The 22,912-nt window shown below is 31.4% G+C and overlaps 1 protein-coding gene and 1 long non-coding RNA gene across 2 annotated transcripts in view; one reads left to right on the forward strand and one right to left on the reverse strand.

The window, feature by feature from the left end:
- Positions 1–22,912, reverse strand: part of LOC117688438 (putative 2'-deoxynucleoside 5'-phosphate N-hydrolase 1) — a 361,826-nt gene that overhangs the window by 207,268 nt on the left and 131,646 nt on the right. The window lies entirely within an intron of this gene.
- On the forward strand, positions 7,636–10,073 carry LOC136273449 (uncharacterized). The gene is made up of 3 exons (XR_010711643.1): positions 7,636–7,761; positions 9,087–9,137; positions 9,630–10,073. It is a non-coding gene; the product is annotated as an uncharacterized lncRNA (long non-coding RNA).

Raw genomic sequence — 22,912 nt, forward strand, 5'->3', positions numbered from 1 at the left:
TCTCTCTCATAAACTCTACGAGCACTGAAAAGGGCGGGAATGTCACATTTTGTATCTTCCTATAGTTTACAGCATGGTTTGTCCACTTCTCTTGGATAGAGTGAGGCAGTTTATTTAGGACAGGTAGGATTCCTGCGAAGGAATCAAAGTATGATAATAGTGCTGCATACTTTTCACCTTCTTTCACAGCTTCTACTTCTGAAAAAATGTCACATAATTCATAGATTCTTTTATTGTCCTTGTTCGTTAACCTAGGTAAGTTGGACAGTTTTTGTTTGAGTGCGAATTCCACCATTTAAGGTGAATCATACCCCTCATCTAGGCGCTCCCAAACTCTTTGTAATCCTCGAGTCGGGTTGTTGACATTTAAAATCTTGATGCTGTTAGCATGCTTTGAAGACTCAGGGCCCAGATACTTGATCATCAAATCTATTTCTTCTTCTGTGGAGACTTAGAGCTCCTTCATGACCCTCTTGAATGTTGCTTTCCATGCGGAGTAAGACTCTGGACGGTCAATGAAGTTCTTCAGTCTAGACGTCAACAAGTCTTTATTCAATAAGAAACGTGTAAATTCAGACAGTTGGATTTGTGCGGGATGTGGCGCTGAAGCAACAATGTGGTTGTCGACATGTTCATTGGCTGGCTCTGTGTCACTTACAGGAATGTCCTGATCATGATGATCCTGTGATGCTGTAGGTTCAGGCGTGAAGTTCAATCTGAGAGCTTCTACATAATCTGCTGTCTCGGGGTAGTCTATAGACCACATAGCCTTGTTTTCTTCTGCGTCAAGTTCAAGTGCATTCAGTGCAGCATCTTCTTCAGCGGCTGCCTTTCTCTGATCTAAGAGCTTCAGTTCTGCCTCACATTCTTGTTTGAATCTCTCGATATGTGCTTTTTCCTTGGCTGCTGATAGTTTCTGCTGCTCCTCTAATTGAGCCTTCCTTTTCAAAACAAGGATTCCACGAATCGTTTAGTCTAGACTGGTACTTATTCACAGTTGACTCGTACACACTCTGTCCCTTCTCCGTCATGGGTCTCTCGGAGCGAAGATCCTTATCGTCACCAGCCATTGAATCTGTACTGTGAGCTTTTCTTACTATGCAGTCCGGAGATTGTTTACACCGCTAGTAAAACCCCAAAGGCATCAGAGTAAAGATGATTTACTTTATCAAGGTTGTGCCCAAATGGTAAGAAAACTGAAAAAAAACATAAGACACTATTACAATTGAATCTCAGGTAACAATACTCTAAAAATAATCATACAGGATTGTGACGGTTATTGGTGACCATACTTTCTAAATTTATACAGAAATTCACTTCAAAATGAGCAATTTGGACAGGACATACCCATAAGTATAATATATAACTTTCTTACTTTAATGACTAATCAGGATGTAAACAGTATGCACTCAATATCAAAACACAATTTCACAATAAACATTTGCCACACAAAAACATATGTAGGAACATACAGAAGTAATAAAGTTTACAGATGTATCAAAGATCCATATATATGAAATGTATCAATATATTTTGAATACTTAGTAGTTATGTTTAAAGATAGGAAAAAAATGTATGAATTGTACAATTATGTACCACGATAAGTTCATTCCGAATTTTCTCTTACTATTTAAATAGTTGCGTGGTATTATATATTTGGACTAATAAATAAACTATAATTACAAACTTATAATTAAGAAAATATCATGATTAACACTAAAGCTGTGCAGGGACAGACTCCACTACGATAAATCTTGCTACCAAAGAGACATGAAATGTAGGAATCGTGCTCGGAAGCACATGCTTAAACTAACGCAAAACGTTTGTACAACGTTTCTATATTATAAAAGAAAAACACAAATCCGGACAAAATTGAGAATTATTCCGGAGACGGAACAACCAAAGACAATTAAAAAGTGCAAGAGAAAAAGTCTGAATCTGTGTATAGTATCCAGAAACGTGGGTGTGAACACTCGAAAGAGTACATTGTATTTGTATGATGCTTACAAAGACTACTTCTACCTCACCACATGTTCTATCCATCTGTACGTATATTTTAAGTGATTCTTCTTTCAAGCAATTCGGTGTTTAAGATATTGATTTCTACGAAAGCTCAGAGGGCTAATTTGAGATTCGAGATTTGAAATACTAGATTCGAAATACGAGAATCAAGATTCGACGTTCTAAATTCAGTGTTTAAATTAACAATCAAATTAAAGATCTGGAAATGTTTTAAAGAACAAACATGATAAGTATATTTGTGTCTATATAGGTTTATAGATGCACCAGGACACTTTTAATTAGTTCATGAATACAAAACATTTGAAAAAAGTCTATAACTTTAAAGCAAGCAGTGGATAAAAAAGTAACACAAGTCGAACTCGATGAGTAATAATTGCTTTGTTTAATTAATGGTACAGTTGGATCTGCGTTAAAAACTTCCGTTTTCTCTTTTTTTGTTTTATTTATTGGAACTTTAAATGACTAATTTAACCCGATCAAAATGGTCAGAATTAAAATAATACGTAAATATACCTTGTGAAAAAAGTAACAGTAGTCATAATTTATCGGTAGGGCATCTTTATGAAGCTACACAGAAAAATTGAAATTAATATGCCTACAAAAACGAAAATAAAACAAAAAACGATGGGAAAACGAAGTGGGGACAATAAAACTGACAAACCGGAATGATGACTATAGTTCCCTTAATTTAATAGTTGTTGATCATTATTACTTGCTGTTGTTTAGGACATTACAAAAACCTTCCAACCCCTCCTCACAGAAATTGAAATGCATTGCCAAGCAAAGATAATCAACCATTAAATGCAAGTGCGTTATTGTCTTTGGCACTGCAGCCCAAAAAACAAACAAAAATCTCAAATTGCATGTATGTCTATCCATAATCAATACGGGCGCTATCGATTTTAAATGGTCATTGACCACTAGTACTTTACAATTTTTTAACACATTACCTGTGTTTTATAAAGTAAGCAAAACATTACTAAGTGTTTCTGATTACTTTGCACTTTAAAAGGATATCTATTCGGCATCAATGACAGGGGTGTAAAACCTTATTTTTTATATAGCGATGACCCTCCGCTTCAAAAGTGGGTCAGGGGCCACTCAAGATACAGTGTTGCAACTGCACAGATAGTTTTTAAAATTCTTTTTGCTATATTGGATCAGGTAAGACTGAATATTTTATTATTTTTACAGCTTAATTTTTTTTCTAAATGATATAACATCTAACAATGGTGGTGTTAACTTTCGGAAAGGAATCATTCTAGGGGTATTATGAGATGATCAATTACCGACAAAGGGGGCGGGTCAGATCCAACAAAGCCTGACAACTTTATGATAGTATTCATCATGATCATCTCATTGTTCCTGTTACTTATATATATTTTTTTGATCTTCAGCAATTATACATTTTAATCTAAATCATATTGATGATATACATCGGACAATACATTAACAGATCGATTCAGATTGTTATCCCAGACAAAAATATTAAACATTGAAGACTATTTTATATAAGGAATGAATTCAATAGTTATTTGTTTTATACGACATAAAATAATTTGGGGCAGTTTAAAACCAATTTTATATCGTATAAAACTAATAAATATTGTATTCATTGCTTATAATTTAATTTTGTACTCTTCATTGTAGATAAAAACGGTCATTGGACCTTTAAAATGACGTAAAATTGTACAAAATTCAAATGTAACGTCAGCCGTATTGATACATTTTTTACGTTAGTCTTACTATGACGTAAGCAACTTTCTTTATACGATATAAAATAATTTTTAAGCCAATCAGAAAGCGCGTTACAACAATAATTAATTATTAAAAAATACATTCAGTCTGATTGCTTAAACATGTTTTCCCAAATTTAGAATACGTATAAGGACTGGAAATGTCTGCCAGTGCTGTTAACTAAATAGATGATGTTGTTTGGAATTAAGTGACATTCCTAAATGTGCTTTGAAATCATTTTATATGTGACAATGTTATAGTTTAAAATGAGAGTCAGTGAAAACTTCGGCATTAACCCGTGTTCCTTTTGATTTGAATTCACCATGTATTTCACACGTGTACATTTGCACAATTATGCTATTCTTTGCATAAAGAACTTTTAACGGAATAAATACGGGTTCATTTTATTTTTTTTAAATGTTTAATTGCAAAGCGGCATTGAAACTTAGATTTTCATCAACACACAATGACAGAGTTTTAAAATATACGCAAACCCTAATAAAAGTTTCCTGGAACACATATTTTAAATGTCTAAGTCTAATACATTGCGATACATAATCTTTAGATTTCCTTTCCATATGAACAGAAAATTTATGAGCTTAATAACACATAATTGTTTAATGAATTTGTTCCTCAAAGTGATTTCAAAATTAAGATATCAGTGAAAGGTACGGGTAAAGAAAATGACACTAGTTGAAAACAAAATGCGGGTTTTTCTCTAAAAAATGATATATACATATATCATAGATCTTTATTTAAAAATAAGATATTGGCAAAAGGATGAAAAATGAAGGTTGTCAGAAAGTTTTGAACCAATGCTATTTGCAGTGTTATGAATATCCTGTGACTTTTCTTTGTACACATTCCACCAATTACTTTGGTTTTCACATCTTCGAAAAGATAATGATTTATCATAATATCACAATTCATTGCATAATTGTCGTAAAAATCATTTCAGTTACTATTTTACTAATTTGAAATAAATACAACTCCATTAAAAGAATTTTTTCTTAAAATGCAACATGCCGTTTGCCTATACATGCAACAAGGTATATATTGCAAAAGAAAAAAAAAACACTCCGCACATTTTTTTTGTCAGTTGTGTTTAATGTAATACTTTTTTGGATTTTACCGCATGTATAATTGCTTGGAGAAAATTGCTGCTCAGGAAGGAATAGAATCGTCATACCAAAATACATTTTATTATGATCCATAAAATCTTCTTTCAAGTTTGATAAAAGCTTATTGCTAATTTTGATTATTTAGTTCCGGGTCTTTAAGGATTAAGGGGCTGGTACTGTTTTTGTTATACATGTACTTGAAAATAATATTTTTTTTGTATCATTATTATTTTCGAAGATTCAAGTTAAATGTAATATGTTTAATATTCTTCAAATCACGAGACGCACAGTTTATATTTTCTGGGTGAAATATTGGTTAGATCAATAACAACATACTAATATTAAAACTCAAGAAAACTTTAAATTTGAAAAAAAAAAAAAAATGTCAGCATTTGTCTGAAATTGCTTAAGTCGGGTCTATTGATGTGATTATTTCACGCCAAAACAATACATGAGACTTTATCCTACCTGCCTGAAGACTGTACCATTTAATGCCATACTTTTAGGTTGACAGGATAAAGTTGAAATGACTTTAGAAGGGAAAACAGCGCTTGTAGTCGGTTTTGCTGGTGCAATCGGATCATCAATCGCCACTTCTTTGGCAAACGCCGGTTGTAACATCATTGGAGTTGACAAAGCAAGACAGGATAGTGTAATGATTTCAATCAATAAAATAAAAGAAAAGTAGGTTGATATCCCCCCCCCCCCTTAAAAGTGCTATTAATTTGCTAGATTTTTTTACCTTATTTGACAAACATTAAACGTTACTGTAATCTTTTTTAATTCACAAAATAGAAAAAAAATGTAAAAAAAAGATAAATGTCTCTTGATGTTTTAAAAAAAAATCAGACATGAATGATTTCTTTTTTTTTAGTTGTAGAAAAACAATTTTTCTAGGCGACATATCTCCTTTCAAATATGTTTTTTAAGATCTTTTTTAGAGACCTTTTGTAGCTTGTATTTTCTTTCTCACAGGAGTAAACATGATGTTACATTTTTTGAATGCGACCTTTTAAAAAAAGATTTCCATAGGGTTTTCCAAGAACTGAAGTCTAGAGATGTTGATGTCTTTGTTAATGCAGCTGGTATATACATCACATAAATACATGTGTACTACAGTATCAATCATTTTCCAGGGCATTAATATTCGTAAACTTAGTAAATATCAAACACCCATTAATGCATAAATTCAAGGCTTATTATCCTAAAAATACAATATATTATTTGACATTCAAATGGAACGACTGTTTTGTTCTTGTGAACAGAGGCAATAATGAAATCTATCAAAGCAGGTATTTAACGGACATTGATGGAACCACAGTAGAAATAAATGCCTAAATGTTTAATTATTAATTCGTTCTTTGGATTATGCTTTATTATTATGAATTTATTTTTTTCAAGAGAAGTTCCTTTTTTTGCTCTTACTGTATGTATGCATGTCTGTCCGTCACTGCATTTACTAGCATACATCCATTAGTCTATCGGTTTATTATTCATCTAAATATTTATAAGTCGCCTTTCTGTCAGCAAGATTGAAGAACTTCCGGATGACACCTGGGAGGACGATATCACCGTCAACTTGACTGCTCCGTTTATGGTTATTAAACAACTGCTGGGCTCAATGAAAGAGAAAGGTAACGAATAAGTAAATTGTTGAAACTATTGCTTTAAAATGAATGAATTATTGTTTTTTGCGTCGCATATGATAATGTCTGATGAAAACGAATCTACCCTATCCTATTAGGTTTCTTTGTTTGTTTTGGATTCTATAAGCTCACTGTTTATGGAAACCTAAAATAAGCTGTTTTACAATTATTCATTATGCTCTTTCAAAACTATTTAATATGCTTTCTTTTCAATTCTTTAAAGCGTATTAAATGCAAATAACTTAAGAACCGAATGTCTATTCACCATTGATTTCATTTCTTTATTCTTTTCATATCTATGATTGACAGGATGGAGGAGAATAATTCATATTTCTACTATTTATGGACTTGTGGCTTTACGAAACGTATCCAGCTACATTGCCTCTAAGTCTATAACTTTTATTGGAATAGTATTTGACTTTTTTTCATTTGCTTTGCATCATTTTCAATTTGTATTGTATTATATCAAATCTTATTCAATATTTTTTCATTCTTTAAATTTTATTTGTGTTGTAAGATACAGTTCATTTGTATTGTTAAGTGATTCACTTGCATTGCATTTTGTGGATTCGTTATTTTAACATTTTACGAAGTATTTTATAGGGTTTATTATAATGGAGTAAATATAATCCTTTATCTAAAATACAACAGCAAAGATATAGAATAAAAAAGTGAAATGAATGAATTTTTACGATACATATAGCATTTATACAATATAAATTTTGTTTATACAATAGAAAGAAAAATGATGAAATACAAAAAGAAAATTATTCGATACAAATGAAAATTGTACAATGCAAATGAAAAATTATAGAATATAAATGAAAATTATACAATGCACAATGATAGTATTCAAGTAAAAGTAAAATTTCAATATATATTATATTACTTACATGTAAATGATGCACGTTTTAGAACTAGAGAAAGGTGTCTTTTGAAGTAGGGAGATTTCATAACATTTAACAAAGAGTGTGACATACAATATAGAGAACAAATTACGTATTACCCGTGTTAGTCCAATTAAACCATATATATATAAAAAAAAAAACCAAACAAACAAAAAAAACCCCATACAAACAAATGGAATTTAAACAATACAACTGGAGAAGATCGACTATTGCAAAGTTTGGCATGTCATACAATGAACATTCAATTCAATTTAATTATTTTCATTTATAGTCCCTTTCATTAAAGAAAAAGAAGAATCCACTGGGTTAAGCGCAGAAAAATATAAGGTAAGTTATCATGGCGGTACATATCGCAGGACTACGTGATTAACCTATGTTCCGATACTCTCTAAATTGATAATATAGTTTATAAGTGCATAATATTTAAACAATAAAATGCTTTTTTAGTTATTTATTCGGGATATGAAGGTAGTGATATTGCAGGAAAAATACATAACCAGCGTTAGCGGGTTATGTAAATTATTTTCCTGCAATGATCGCTACCTTCATAACTAGCATGAATCATCAAAGAAAGCATTTTATTGTTTATATTAACATCTTTCTTTTACTTATTAATAAACTGATTATAAAAAGTAAGTAAAATTCACTAAATAACTGTTTATGTACGAAAGTACTTTAGCTAAAAGAAACAGCCAAATCGTCTCCTGTGAGACTTTGAGTCTGGCATCGTCATGATTATTTCGTGCAGTCCGGGATTTAACTTAGGGCGCTGTAGGTTCAGACCAATCGATAAATAGGGCGTGTAGATTTCAGTCAGGCTGTTTCTATATAGCTATGAATTAAATATAGGTTTCCGTAAGAAATAGAGGAAATTATGTTTGGTAGATGTAAATATAGAAGATATAAATGGAATTAAATTTAATGTGTCATGACATAGCACATCCAACATAACAGTCTCATTCGTACTAAATCGTTAAAATCAGTAAATAACAGTTGTGCAGGAACTCAAATGCAAATAAACAATCCATCTAAATATGATAAAATTACATCATATTTCATAATTGAAATAAAAGACAATATTGGATGAAAAGTATATAATATTCAGTACTGATCAGACCCAACCTAACAGAAAGTAAACCCAAACTAAACCCTGGGTTTACTTTCTGTGTTAACTTCGGGTTTACTAGAGTGGACCCAGAGTAAACCCAGAGTAAACCCCAAGTAAATCCAGAGTGGACACAGAGAGAAAATCCCGATCAGAAGTATACCCTGAAAACAGACGCTAACTGTGTATTCAGAATACGCAAGGGGCAGGAATTACAGGCAGTAGGATGGTAGGATAAAACATGTGTCTGCTTCACACCTCAGTGCGTACAGTGGACCACAAAAGCAATTCCCAAGTAAATGCAAAGTAAACCACAGGTAAACCCCGAGTGGACCCAAATTTTCTAAAAGTAAACCCAGAGTAAACCCCAAGTATACCCCAAAAGTAACCCAGGGTTTAGTTGGGGTTTACTCTGGTGTTAGGTTGGGTCTGATCGGTACTGTATTTAAGCACAATTTCATTCATTTATTCACATTTTGGTTGACCATTGATGCATATCTAGCTCCAATGGTAATTGTTTTGATTTTTTGTTTTGTATTTATAAAAGGATGCAGCAAGGTTAGCACATCCAACGAAACAGTTCACCGAAGTAGATCAGGTAGCTATGAATTAACACAAATAGGATTTTTGGGTAAACTCTAATTGATAAAAAGTTATTTTTTTAAGTATCTAAGATGTGACGTGTTCAGTCTATATAAACCTAGAACAAAGGCGTTTAAGTCAGCAAAGATACTTTATCAGGGACAAGATTGTAAACATATAGCTAATAAAACAGCCAATCTTAATAAAAAAGTATATATAGACTAATACAAATAGAGCGAGCACAAGGAACAAATAGATAAAACGTTATTAATATTTTCTCATTTGGTAATTAATCTAAAAAGCAATGAAAAGAAACTAGAAGTAGCTTTATTCAAATTCACTTTAACTTGCATTTGTTCCTGTTATTTTGGCCCCACAAACATCTGTATATGGTCGTCTAAATGATATAAAACATTAGCAGCTTCTATTCCACCTAAATATAAATTTTTATTTCCCTACCATTTTATTTACAACACTGACATATGTTAATTTACCATTCGATTTCCAGATTGCTGACTTGGTGCTGTTGCTGTGTTCCCCAGCAGGGAAAAACATGACAGGAACAGCTATTGCTATTGATGGGGGAATCACAATCTCCTGAACAGAGGAACAGAGATAGGCGAGATAAAAGTTAAAGCAGAATGGAGGAACACATACATGTAGACAGGCAGACATGCTCTCTAAAATAAAAATGATTCTGTTGTTTTTTTGTTTTTTTGTTTGTTTTTTATTTTCAAATAGTTTGAACAATTGTGTTTTGTTACTACCAAACTATGTGAACCTATATACTTGTGGTTTATAAATTGTAGTCTTTAAGTCCTCAATATGTCATGTGTATCAATCAAGTGAATGCAAGAAAACACAATTTATGCTTACAAATTTATTTTTATTGCTCATGAAATATGTTTATTTATTGAGCAAAAATACAAAGTAACGACTTCTTTTTAAGTCATTACGGTTTTTAGAAAAAAAGTTTCTAATTTTAATGTTTTAGAGTTGAAACCTGCTAATGTTTTTTTTTTATAATTTAGATAATTGTTTACAATTAGCTAGAAAAGGCATGTGCGATTTTTTTGTTTAAATAAACTGGATTCATTTAACCGATTGATGCAAATTATTAGTCTTTTTTTAGATAACGTGTATAAAAGCTTCGTTGAATATTCATTATTCAACTCCTTTACAATTATTGTCAGCTTTTATAAAACAAAAGTTTCCTTTACTTTTTTTTTAAAAACAGTGCATTAGATAATGAAAGAACAGAATCAGACTTTATATAAAATATAAAAAAAAATATTCTTCTTTAAAAATTTATTTAAACAAATTCACGTATAAGCATAAACGCATTTTTTAGTCTGTTGACGTTAATAGTTTGAGTCTAACTACGTAAACAATCATAATAGATAAGCAAATTAAATGCACTGACTGTAAATGATGTACATAAAATTGTTAATAAATACAATGATAACAATTTTATTACTTTGCGTTGGTCTCATCTTGAATTATTTATTCTGTCACTGCTACATCGATAATCAATGGTGCACAATAAGTTCAAATAAAATTGCGTCTTGTAGTTATCTTTTTATTTTTAATAAAGATTCTAAAAAACCCAAACAAACAAAATTGCAACTTAGATGAAATTTGCTATTTAAAACATGTACTGAGATTTGACGGGAATAAAGATTGCGTCAAGAAAAACATGTATTTCGCCTTTTTTTTGTAGGGTCAGGTATCATGTTTTGTTTGAAATGATAACCAGGACGTATGGCATTATTTACTAGAATTAATCCAATAAAAGCACACAATAACCTCACTCTTGATTCAAATGTGTTTTAAAAACACCATCATTAATGTACAGACTGTAAATTTTTGAAATTGAATACTGTTTTATTGATGCTAAAATATGTTCCTTTTTTTAAACACGTTTGTTTACGCATAGAAAGTATTAGCACAATTTGTTGGAATTGCATTAAAATGCTCTTCAGAATTATTTTTTACATTAATGTTTATTACATTTTTTGTCTTTTTTCTTCCCCCCTCTCTCTTTCTTTCTTTCTTTTTCTCTCTTTCTATGAAAGACACTTTCCTCAAAGCTAAATTTAGGTTAATAAAATGATACTACTGAATATATGTACTTGTTCTACTCAAACAAACGGGTACTCAGAAGATCAAATTATATAACGGTGCAATTTGGAGGCTATTGTGAATTACTTTTGCTTGTGGGAATTAACTGTTAGATGTCACCCTTCAATTAAATATCCATCGGTAGACCAAGATGATTATACTACTTAAATCGCAGAATGTTATGAGTAATTTTTTACCATATATATTTATTTCACAATTATTTATGTCGACTAAAGAACTAGATATAATTGTTAACTATGATATCCTGCATAGACTATCTTTATTGGTCTGTTAACAAAGTGCAGAGTATTTATTTTTACTGATACGGCACTAATATTGTAATTATTCATTGAAGATGAATACATTAATATGAAAGTAGAAAACATATTAACAGAATGAAGTTTGTTTTAATGTGCGTTTATTTTTTCTGCTTTATTCAAAACTCTAAAAAATGAGAAAATTTATCTTGTTGACTTTTAATATATTCATAAAATGCACCATACATCCTCATAAATAAAACATTTAAAATAGTTGTAAACATCTTGTTTATAATACAGATTGTCAAAACAAGTAAAAAGTGAGAAAAATAGCTGAAATAGCTGTTTAAGTATAAAATAAGGGTACCGAATTGCTATCTATGTAAATATATAGAAGTTGTTGAAGCATCTACTTCGTGCAGAAGAACAACACACCATAAGGAATGCTGTTCGTTGCACTCTTTTCGCTGACCACACTGCCGCTCTGTGAGGCTGTGGGATGTAAGTACATTAAATAATTTGTTTAATGTAATGTTGACGGTAAAAGTTGTCGTGGTCATATGTATCTTTCCATTTCTGTAATAAAAAGTTGAAGCCAACATGTTAGGGTAGAATTTTTTTTAAAACCTCTGGTTTTTTCTTTATCTAGCAATTGTTCTATAGCTGCTAAAATTATATCTTTAAATTCATTGTACATCTAAAAATATATTTGCTGCCAATCCAACTATCTAAATTTAATTAATCGGTGAATAATTTGACTTAAAGAATGGTAAGATAACGGATTCTTAACAGCCATTCATTGTAGATTTCAATTTATCATTTTTAATGTAGCTGATTTATAATTATTTTGTTTTCATTTCGTTTAGTTTATTAATATTTTTTTTCTTTCTGACAATTTTAATATTTTTTAAGAAACCAGGCATAGCAAAACCAAAGTATTTGATTTCTTTTAGATTTTGAGAGGAATCAACAAAGGCAGTACATGGGTTGAATGAAGTTTTGCTCTTGTGTTATAATTTGTTCACCTATTCTAAACAACCCTTTGATAAACTTCTTACATAATTGATGTACTATAATATTTACCTATTGGATACTTTTATAAATACAGATAAACTGGCGTATAGGAAGCCTACATGGCAGACTCTTGAAAAATATTCCTCTGCGAAGGCAGTAGATGGGCTGTACGAGACTAGCTCAGGAGGACGGAATCAGTGCGCAATGTCCTACCCATCTTCGAAGGAAGTCACGTGGATGGTTGACCTCGAGGCAACGTACAGTATATATACAGTAGTTTTATATCATAAATCCGGTGGAATAAGGTATGGTAAGTCAAATACTGTTTCTTGTGTTCATGTTTTAAGCAGAAATGTCAATTTTACTTGATTGGCTTAATCGACTAATCATGGGTTTTATAGTCGAGCGATAGTGAAGTATATGCGCACTCGTTGATTTTTTGGAACTGTGTGTCCTTCTCAAATCAAATAATGATAATTTCACGTATATAGTATTTTAAACTAAAAAGAACATTTTATAACTTCATTATAAAAATATTTACTAAATGCATTTTGCTTGATAAATTAAAGAAGTATTTTATCTTAATAGTCATTAGCAAATACCTTATCTTTTGCTTTTACTTGTGACACTTACAAGAAAATGAGCTCCATAATATCAAAAACAGATCAAGTGTGATCAGTTTCATGTTAGAACATCATCACATTCCTAATCAACAATTAAGTTTAATGATTATAAAAAAACTAAACCCCTTTTATTAAATATTGATATGATTAAATGTCTGATCAAACATACATATACTCTACTGACCAACTGATTACTAGGCCAATCACATTGGTCATCTTTAGTAAGTATCTGCCTACATTATTCTATTCAAAACAAATATTTGCTCTTCAAAATCAAAAGAGATCAATGTGTAAGGCAGTAAATATTACAAGCGGGTCATCAATTGCACAGTCGGTAACGTAGAAATAAAAAATGATAAAAAAAAGAAAACTAATTTTTATTCGTAGCTCAAAAACTGCTGCGTTAAGAAAACATGAAAATGTTTTAAATGTTCCTCTAGTTGAGTACTCGTATACTCGTTGACATCCCTTGATTTGAGTAATGAAACCAACTGGCTTAAATTTTTTAACTAAACATTATCAATTTTACAACGATTGGTAAACAAGTTCCATAACTTATACTAAAATCTCTCGTTGGCACGGATGTAAGTGTGAGGGGGTCATTGGTCTGGGAGGAAGCAGGAGTACCCGGAAAGAACTACATGTTCAAGTAGACGACTGTCGTACTCAACCACATACAATCACTGTCGATTACGGGGATCGAACTTGGGTTGTACCGGTTATAAGCTCGTGAATTGTCCATTACGCTACTTGGACACTTGGTGAACTTATCTGAACAACTACTTGATTGAAATGCAATGTTCTCACTAACCTCGAAAACAAATAGTGCACTCTTGAATAAAAATCATTTTACATGTGTATATTGCATAAGTTGAACAACATAAAATGGAAATCAAAACAACCAGCAAAGCTGAAGTTATGGTACCTCAGTTTTATACTTTTTTGTAACGTTCACTTTATTCAGTTCAATTTAAATCCATGTTAATTTTCAATCAAAACCATAAAATGGCACATGAGTTACATGAAGAAAAAATAGCATATTTACATAAATACAATATACATGTAGTTGTAAAAATTAAAAAAAGGTAAATAGGGTGAACAATCAATTTAATTTTTTGAATAAACAAACATAATTTTCTTAATTTAGTATAGTTATTTCAAGACATAATTTCATAAACCTTTTTCTTGTTAGGAAATAAAAACCAATAAAATGTAGCTAAAATAAAAAAAAATGACTTCGTAATTAACTAAATGTCCTACAATTTAAAATAACATGAAACTCATTGCAAATTATGTTATAATTACACAAATTTCAATAACGTTCACGTCTTTCAACAAAACTCTACCTTCCTTTTTAAACAAGAAGGTGTTGGTTGTTGTTCTAAATTTACCTAATACTTTTCTTAATTAACTGAATTCCTGAAAAAGTTGTGTTCACATTCACATTCAAAATTTGCTTTATAAATTCTATATATCACCCTTTTATCGATTCCTGAATATCGTTTTGTCATTTTTGTCAAAACTGAACTCTTAACGTTTGTTTAATAGTTGTCTTAATCCAAGTGGTGTTACTATGGTATAATTCATGATCACACCATACATTTAAAAGTCGGCATTTGTCTAATTGTTTTTATAGAGTATAACCATTAATCTAGTATTTTTCTCATTATAAAGTATGCATGTACATTCATACATATATGTAATTTAGCTTAATTTTTTTCACTGCTATTGGTAATGTTGGCTCAAAATGAAATCATGCTAGTGGAAATTGCTATAAACAGTCTGAGGAAATCATCCAGTTTCACCATATGCCAGGTAATTAGGTGTACACCTTTTAAATCAAGTATATGTTTCAAGTATTTTAAATTGACACGTTCAATAATGTCAATATTTTCACAACCCTAAACTTCACATGCATATAACAATCCTGATACAATATTTTTATTAAAAAATTCAAATTCACAATCAATGGGCAAATTAAAGTTCTTGTCTTCCGTATAAGTTTGTACATAGATTCCTTAAAAAATTTACCGGGTCTTGAGAAGTACACCTTTATAATAAAATTCTTTTTTTTTTCAACAGGTAAACAATTATACATGTTGGTAAAGACTTATTTGGGTTGACCAACTTTTAAAAAATACTACTATTTTCTTGTCTCTTTGATTTTTAAAAGCCACCAATGAAAGCATTTTCTTGGATTCCGTAATCTACATATCAAATACAACAGAAAAAGAAGACGGATATATCTGCTACCATGCAAGCAACCACGTTTCACTAGCCATACATCCTAAAACCACTGCATACTGTGGTACAGTAGGCCGATACGTAATATATCAACACATTACGAGGGACCTCGTGTCAACAACAAATCTGGGCTTTTCTGCAAAAGCACAGATAGCTCTGTGTGAGGTCGAGGTTTTTGGTATGTGATGACATAAAACACTTTATTATTACATTTTTAGTTTAAAATTGTTGAGATTATTGATTAAAGAGAAAAAACTCAAATGAAGAAACAGTTTTTATGCTTTTTATTTGTAAACAATAACTGTAGTCTCTATAATATAGCATCAGCATTTGTTTTTACTTAATTTGCCAATTCTCTCGGCATTATATGTTTACTGACAAGTCAATGTAAACTTAGTGAGACAATCTTAGTGTCATAAAAAAAAATATCAGATGTAACTAAAATTTTAAGCTTTAATTTTCTAAATCTGTAACGTCTTTTTTTAGTCAAGAAAACATTCAAATAATTTAGATTTGAGTATTTTCGTATGGTGCCCTTCATCTTAAAGAAATCAAGACAGTCTGAAATGGTCATGACCATTAACCCCTAATCCCTCGTAAGCAAGAGGTCGATAACTTCGTTAAAATATTCTTTGTTTGCAACTGATATTAAAGGTTGTCCCCTTGGTTTCTATGGTGGGAATTGCTCTAAGCCGTGTCCTATCAACTGCCATCACTGTAGTATTCTCACCGGACTGTGTCTTGGATATTGTACTCCCGGCTACGATGGTCGCTATTGTGATCATTTTAAAAGAAGTGAGTTATTGCATTTTCTATTGCTATGGATTATAATATATATAGAAAGAAGATAATTATTTCATTTTATTTCCGACGAATCTTATTTATGCATACAATTTGTTTTTTGCAAATTCTCATTTGTTTAAATTTTATTATAGAACTTTTTTTAATTTTTTTTACTTACGATTTATTTTTCCTGATTTCTTTTTTAAGCAAGATCTTTTTACTTCTCCAATGTTAATTTTCATTCAATTTCATTGTATTATAAAGTGAATTTTCATCTTTTTTCTAAATTAAATCATCTTGAATGAGATATGTATAATAAATTTAGCTACATACGTAGACATACGTTTCACACACTTATTCAATGATCTTTTGTTTTGTGAAAAGCGTTTTTCTTAGTTTAGTTTTCTTTTAATTTTTTTACAGTCAATATGGCGCTGCATCGTCCGACTTTTCAAATGACATCGATTATCGATAAGCATCAAAGTGATAGACTAGTTGATGGTAAAGTATTAGCTGGTATTATCACTCAAGGAGTATGCACCTCAACCAAGGAGAACCAAGTTTTTGCTATGTGGGTAGTGAATTTGCAGAGACCAAGACGAATTGAGCGCATTAGTGTGTTTTCAAGAACGGATAATAAGACATAGGGTAAGGAAGGGGCTCGATATTGCTTTTGCTTATGTTGAATGACATATTTCTTATAATACAGCAGGAACATTCAGAAGTGAAGTTTTACCACTTCCCCTTCCATTATTTTACTGCTCGACCATGTATACGTATATGAACATTGAGTTAATATTTTCTTGTGTATGTATTATATTATTTTCCTTAATATAAAAATTTATATCACAGATGCGAATAACGGTTTCACAAAAAGGCTTTTGGGATTTTCCATCATTGTATCTAATACAACTGATCGTCGAGATGGCGTCGTCTGTTTTCAAGATACACACTACACGGCGTCCACCATTCCAGATGAGGTGGAAATATATTGCTCTGTGATTGGTCAGTACGTCTTCTACTATAATGAAAGACTCCCTGGGATACATTATCCACAGGATTACAGTAAATATGCACATGGTGACCTCTGTGAGATTGAAGTTTCAGGTGAGGTATTTCATATTAGAGCATGAAATGCATAAATTTGAAATTGAATAACAATGTGAACTAAAAGGCTTGCATATGAACGGATCATAGACTAAAAATACTTTTTGCCAAAATAATTGCTTTTAAAATACCTTTTTAAAATTGTAGGTTGTCCTATTGTCGAATATGGACATGATGATGCTGAATGCACAATTCCATGCTTTGCCATGTGTTCAACCTGTGAGTTTTTTTTATATGTTTTTCTTTGTTTGGCTTTTTTGGTGTGTTTTTTTGGTTGTTATTTTCGTTGTTTCTTTTTTGTGGTTGTTTTTTGTTTGTTTTTTTAGAGGGGGGGGGGGGGGGGCATTTAACACATAATTGTGGTCAAGAACAAATGGCTGCCACCTAGTTTCTCTCATGTGAGCTAAATCAGTCTTTCCAATTGAAGTTCACACAGACAGACATACAGAGAGAGAGAGAGAGAGAGAGAGAAAGAGAAAGAGACAGACAGACAGACAGACAGAAAGAAACAGAGACAGAGTAACAAAAGAATGAATTTAAAGATCGAGATAATCTAGATAGGCTTTTTCAATACATTATATGAATTCATTACTTTCAATGGTATATTTTTTTTTTGTGTCATTTACTACTTTTCCGAATCCAAGTTGTTAAATTAAGTTAAACTAACTCTAGGTTATTGATTATAATATAATTGAATATTTTAGATACTATTGCATCTAAATATTTTATCTTTTAGTATTAAGGTAATAGTTAAACGCTGAAAAAAAACCCATATAATCAAATACAATATCTTTTTATAGCGTGTGTGTGACTAAAAGTACCCAATGCAAAGCTAGTATTTTGGGGTTTTTAGATCTGGAGAGCTTGAGCTATAAAAAACGCACATGGCAGTCTTCAACCTATGATAAGTTGTATTCGAGCGATAAGGCTGTCGACGGGATGAAATCCCGCCATTATAGCGACGGTCAGTGTACAATCACAAGTCCAGATCAAAGTATTACGTGGTGGGTGAATCTGCAGAAACAGTACAGGATTAGCTTCATTAACCTGTATTTCCGGACGGATAATTCTACAGCACGTACGTACGGTGGAATATATGTCCACACAAAAAAACCGAATTGCAACACATAAGAAGGATCAATAGTCAAGGAAATTTAAGACAGTACTGTAATACTTTAATATAAACTTTAAATAGTAGACAATATAATAAAGAATATTTTAGCAGAAGTAACGACATCTGGCTTAAAGTGCAAAATGGCCGTATCAATCGTGGGTATATATAAATGTATATATACTGTATACAATTTTCTTTATGTTATATTTGACAAACAGTTTATAATTTGGCATTTAAATTTTATATGTTCTTAGAAGATTTTTTTTTTATTTTAAACATTCTGTTTTCAGGAGTACGTTTGCGCCATATTACCTCGGGTTTGCAGTGTACATTTCGAACACGGCCGACAAAGATGACGGTATATTGTGCTATAAAGACCCTGGGTTTACTAAATATACTTTACCGGATCACTTGACCATAAAATGTGAACACAGTGGGAAATACGTCATCTACTACAATGAACGTCGGCCTGGGGTATATTACGGGCCTGATTATCGTCACAAAGCTTTTGGGGATTTGTGTGAAGTGGAGGTTTATGGTATTGCGTATTAGAATCACCCGCCATACTTTTGATAAATAGCTCGTTGCATAAATATATTCCAATAGCGTCGCGTTATAAACAGACAGAACATGTAATAATGACAACTGATAATGTACATCGCATACGTAAACAATCACAACTTTCTGAAAGAAAAAAAGAAAGAAAAACTTTTGTAGGCCTACTCCTTGAATATTCCACTAATAACAAGTGCACGTGTACTCAATTTAAATCGTGTTTTGTTTTAAACTAAGGATGTCCAAGTCCTGTGGCGGATCTAGCGGAATGTTCAAAGCCCTGTCCTTCTAATTGTGAGACATGTTATCCCAGCACAGGTTTTTGTACAAAATGTAAACCCGGATTCGAAGGTTCGGCGGGTGAAGTAGGTCAGTACATCAGCGTTCAGTTTTTTATAACGCAGTATGATCTCGTAAGGTTGTGATATTTCGAATATTTAAAAGTATTTTATTGTCTTTTTAACTCATTATGAAATTGTATTGTGAATATTTTCCTGTCTTCTTAAGCATGCATACATTTTGCCCAATTTTAGTGTGTGATGCAATGAATAAAGCCGTGATAACCACTGACGGTTTTTATAATGGTTCTTTCAACAAGATGTTTACTTCAAATGGACAGACATTTCTACCCACGCACAGTGGCTACGCACGTTTCATTTTGACTCTCTCGGGAAAGGCCACAAACATTGCAAAGGTGTCTTTCAATATCCATAAGGCATTTAACGTGATTGTGGCATTTACAAATGGCACACAAAATTTTACAAGACTTGTAAGTATTTTTCATGGGATCACTTTAATGTATTATGATATGTGTTAATGTATATCTTTAGGGTGGCTTATGATATTGACATACAATGTAGTTATGTACGTAGAAAAATAAACAGAATCACAAAGGAAGAGGAATATTCAAAGTAGATTTTTATGATACGTATTTATAAAAGCAAATTATTGCAGTTTCGTCAGCCGATAGTTTTGAAATCAGACAACACAATGCCGTCCTTTTATGTTACTGTGTGTGTTTGGTTTGCATATCTTTTTTGTAATCTTTGATTTGTTTATTTTACTTAGGAAAAAAAAGTTGTTTCGGCATTTAATTGTCTAGCTGTTCAATCGAATCAAAATCTGAAATCAAGTCTAACTTAATCTAAAATCTAATCTTAGATAAAAACCCGTCTGATACCGTTCAACAAATATAATCATCGTATTTATTATAGTCTATTAAACAAGCACTGTTTCGTTAAATAAATGAATTTTACAAAAATGGGAAATTTGTTAAGGTAGTGTTTCAATGCAACAACTCAAAACATAACAATTTTAGGATTTTTCTTAGGAAGAAGATAATTAATTTGATGCCATTTAGTTTACTATAAATGATAATGCAACGTGTATGTATTCAAGAAGCAACAAATATGTTATCAAGCTTTGCACAACCATTGCCAGTTTTTTAAACGCTAACGCATAAAAATCCGACATGTTAATCCAAGTGAAATTACTTATTGTCTTTTTTTTTTTTGGGGGGGGGGGTTAGGGGGTTAGGGGGTCGTTTGTTTATGGGGTTGTTTTTTTGTGTCTGTTTTGTTTTGTTTTTGTTTTTATTTGGGGGAAGGGGAGGCTGGGATTTATTGAGGATGGTGTGGGGTTAGTTTTAATTCTTCAACAACTGACAAAATATAACTACATTCATTTGTTTTATTTTTCATTTATAACTAACACAATTATTTCCCATTGTAGTATTATGACCAATTCACGGGAGGTGAACATTGGAATGTCGACGTAATAAACGGATTTATGTCTAGAGTTCATCTAGTGCGAATCACAGTCGGCTTCATCGTTCCTTTAACCATTTCGAATCTGAGGCTTTTTGCGGTCTTGCTTCGAAAATGATGAGACGGTAAATAGTTTGCAGAGTAATTTAAACGAACATTTTACTTTCAAGTTGACTTTTAAAAGTGTAAGATACCGAAGCAAAGATATGGTTTGTCCATGTACTTATAAAATTGTTTAAATTCGCTTTACGAAATTTGATATTAAACATAAACACAAGATATATAAACGTTTACCTTTCTAGGGAAAACACATTGAGAGAGAGAGAGAGAGAGAGAGAGAGAGAGAGAGAGAGAGAGAGAGAGAGAGAGAGAGAGAGAAAGAAAGAGAGAGAGATAAAGTAACTAGACAACATTTTTCTGTGGTAATATGTTATTTCTCTTTTTAGGCACTGCGCAGGCAAGGAATGTTCAAATTTCTGCGGGAAATACACTGAAGAGATATGTTTTCTTGTAAGAATAAAACATCTTTCAAAAACAATGGTGTTTTAAATATTAAAACATATTTTGACGATGGTTCTTTTTATTTTAGTTACGGTTAAAATAAGACAATGTTGTTCAGCATTAACAACGTAATATTCTCATGTATGTTCATTACAATGCAAGTTTATAACATCACAAGTTAGAGAAAGATTTTATACCGATTCTGTAAAGAGAAAATAAATGTCAAGCGGAAATGTAAATTGAGGTAGCTTTATCAAAACTTTTCAAATGTGTTTCGAAGAACACATCGGCACAACTCAGACGACCATATATATTTTGACCATGGTGTTTGTTTCTGATAAACTAACGGGGAAAAGCTAGACTTCATAATCGCTTATACATAATTACATTATTTAAAGATCATTGTAAACTGTATGTGGCTATTCAGAATGTGTCATAAAATACTCTTGCTCTGCAAGGGAAGTATACATGTATGAGTGTCTTTGAACGGAGATGTGTTAAAAACTGTGCATAATAATATTAAATTAAAAAAATAATGTATCTTTTAAGTGAAATGATATTACACATGATTAACTGTGCATTATAATAGTTCTGAAAACATTGTAATATTTAAAAAAATGTATTTTTTAATTTAGTGGATGTTGCACATGTTACTCATAGATAGTGTACATGTAACAGTAAGCAGACGAACATTGTTGTGGTATGTTACACTATGGAGTATTCTGAATGCAATGATAAATACGTGTCAAACCGAAGTTATAATTGGAGAACATGTATTTCTAATATGTAATATGCAAATATAATATAATTACTTCCCTTTGTTTCTACGGTACCGTATTTGTGCAATGCTAAGAATTTGAAGTTGGCAAATTTTTTACTCTCTAATTTTTAATTAAATCTTTATGATTTTGTTTTAGACTTTTAATAAATACTACAACTTAGTTTCCTTAACAGTGTTATGACGAAAAAAATCTGTTGAAATTTTGTTTGATGTTTAAAATAAATTGACTAGACTATTATATGTGTAATGTGTAAAAACATCGGAATTTTAACCGTCGAGATCAATCTGAATACACCGTTTACTGTACAAACTGTTGGTCATTGTGTTGAAATCGTTGTGAAAACAATGAGTTTAAAATAAATTAATTAAGTTCATACAAATACAAATCTAACAATTTCAAATTGTTTGCACACAATTACATACACTCTCATAAAAACCAAGAGAGAGAGAGAGAGAGAGAGAGAGAGAGAGAGAGAGAGAGAGAGAGAGAGAGAGAGAGAGAGAGATAACTTGTGTGTTGATTACATTACTTAAAAAAAGTTTTATCACTAAACTATTTTATTTCGCTTTAGGTTTTTAAAGTTGGTCATTTTAACGGGATTTTATCTCGGTACTCCACGTGCTTCGCCTGTCAATCAGTTTAAGTATAACAGTACAGATCACGCCATGTGCCGCGTGCTACTTGGCTCCTCCTACCTGGCTAGGAGAAAATTATTGAATGAACAAATTTTTGTTTTAAGGAATGAAATCAATATTTAATGTTTTATACGATATAAAATTGTTTTGAGGCAGCTTACGCTTAATAAACCGCAAAACAGTTTATAAAAAGGCGTAAATCGTTTCAAACCTTTTTTATATTGTATAAAACTAAAAAATATTGAATTCATTGCTTATTATTAAATTTGTTTACTCTTCATTGTAGATA

Source organism: Magallana gigas, chromosome 1 (genome assembly GCF_963853765.1).
Source record: "Magallana gigas chromosome 1, xbMagGiga1.1, whole genome shotgun sequence".
Taxonomy (NCBI): domain Eukaryota; kingdom Metazoa; phylum Mollusca; class Bivalvia; order Ostreida; family Ostreidae; genus Magallana; species Magallana gigas.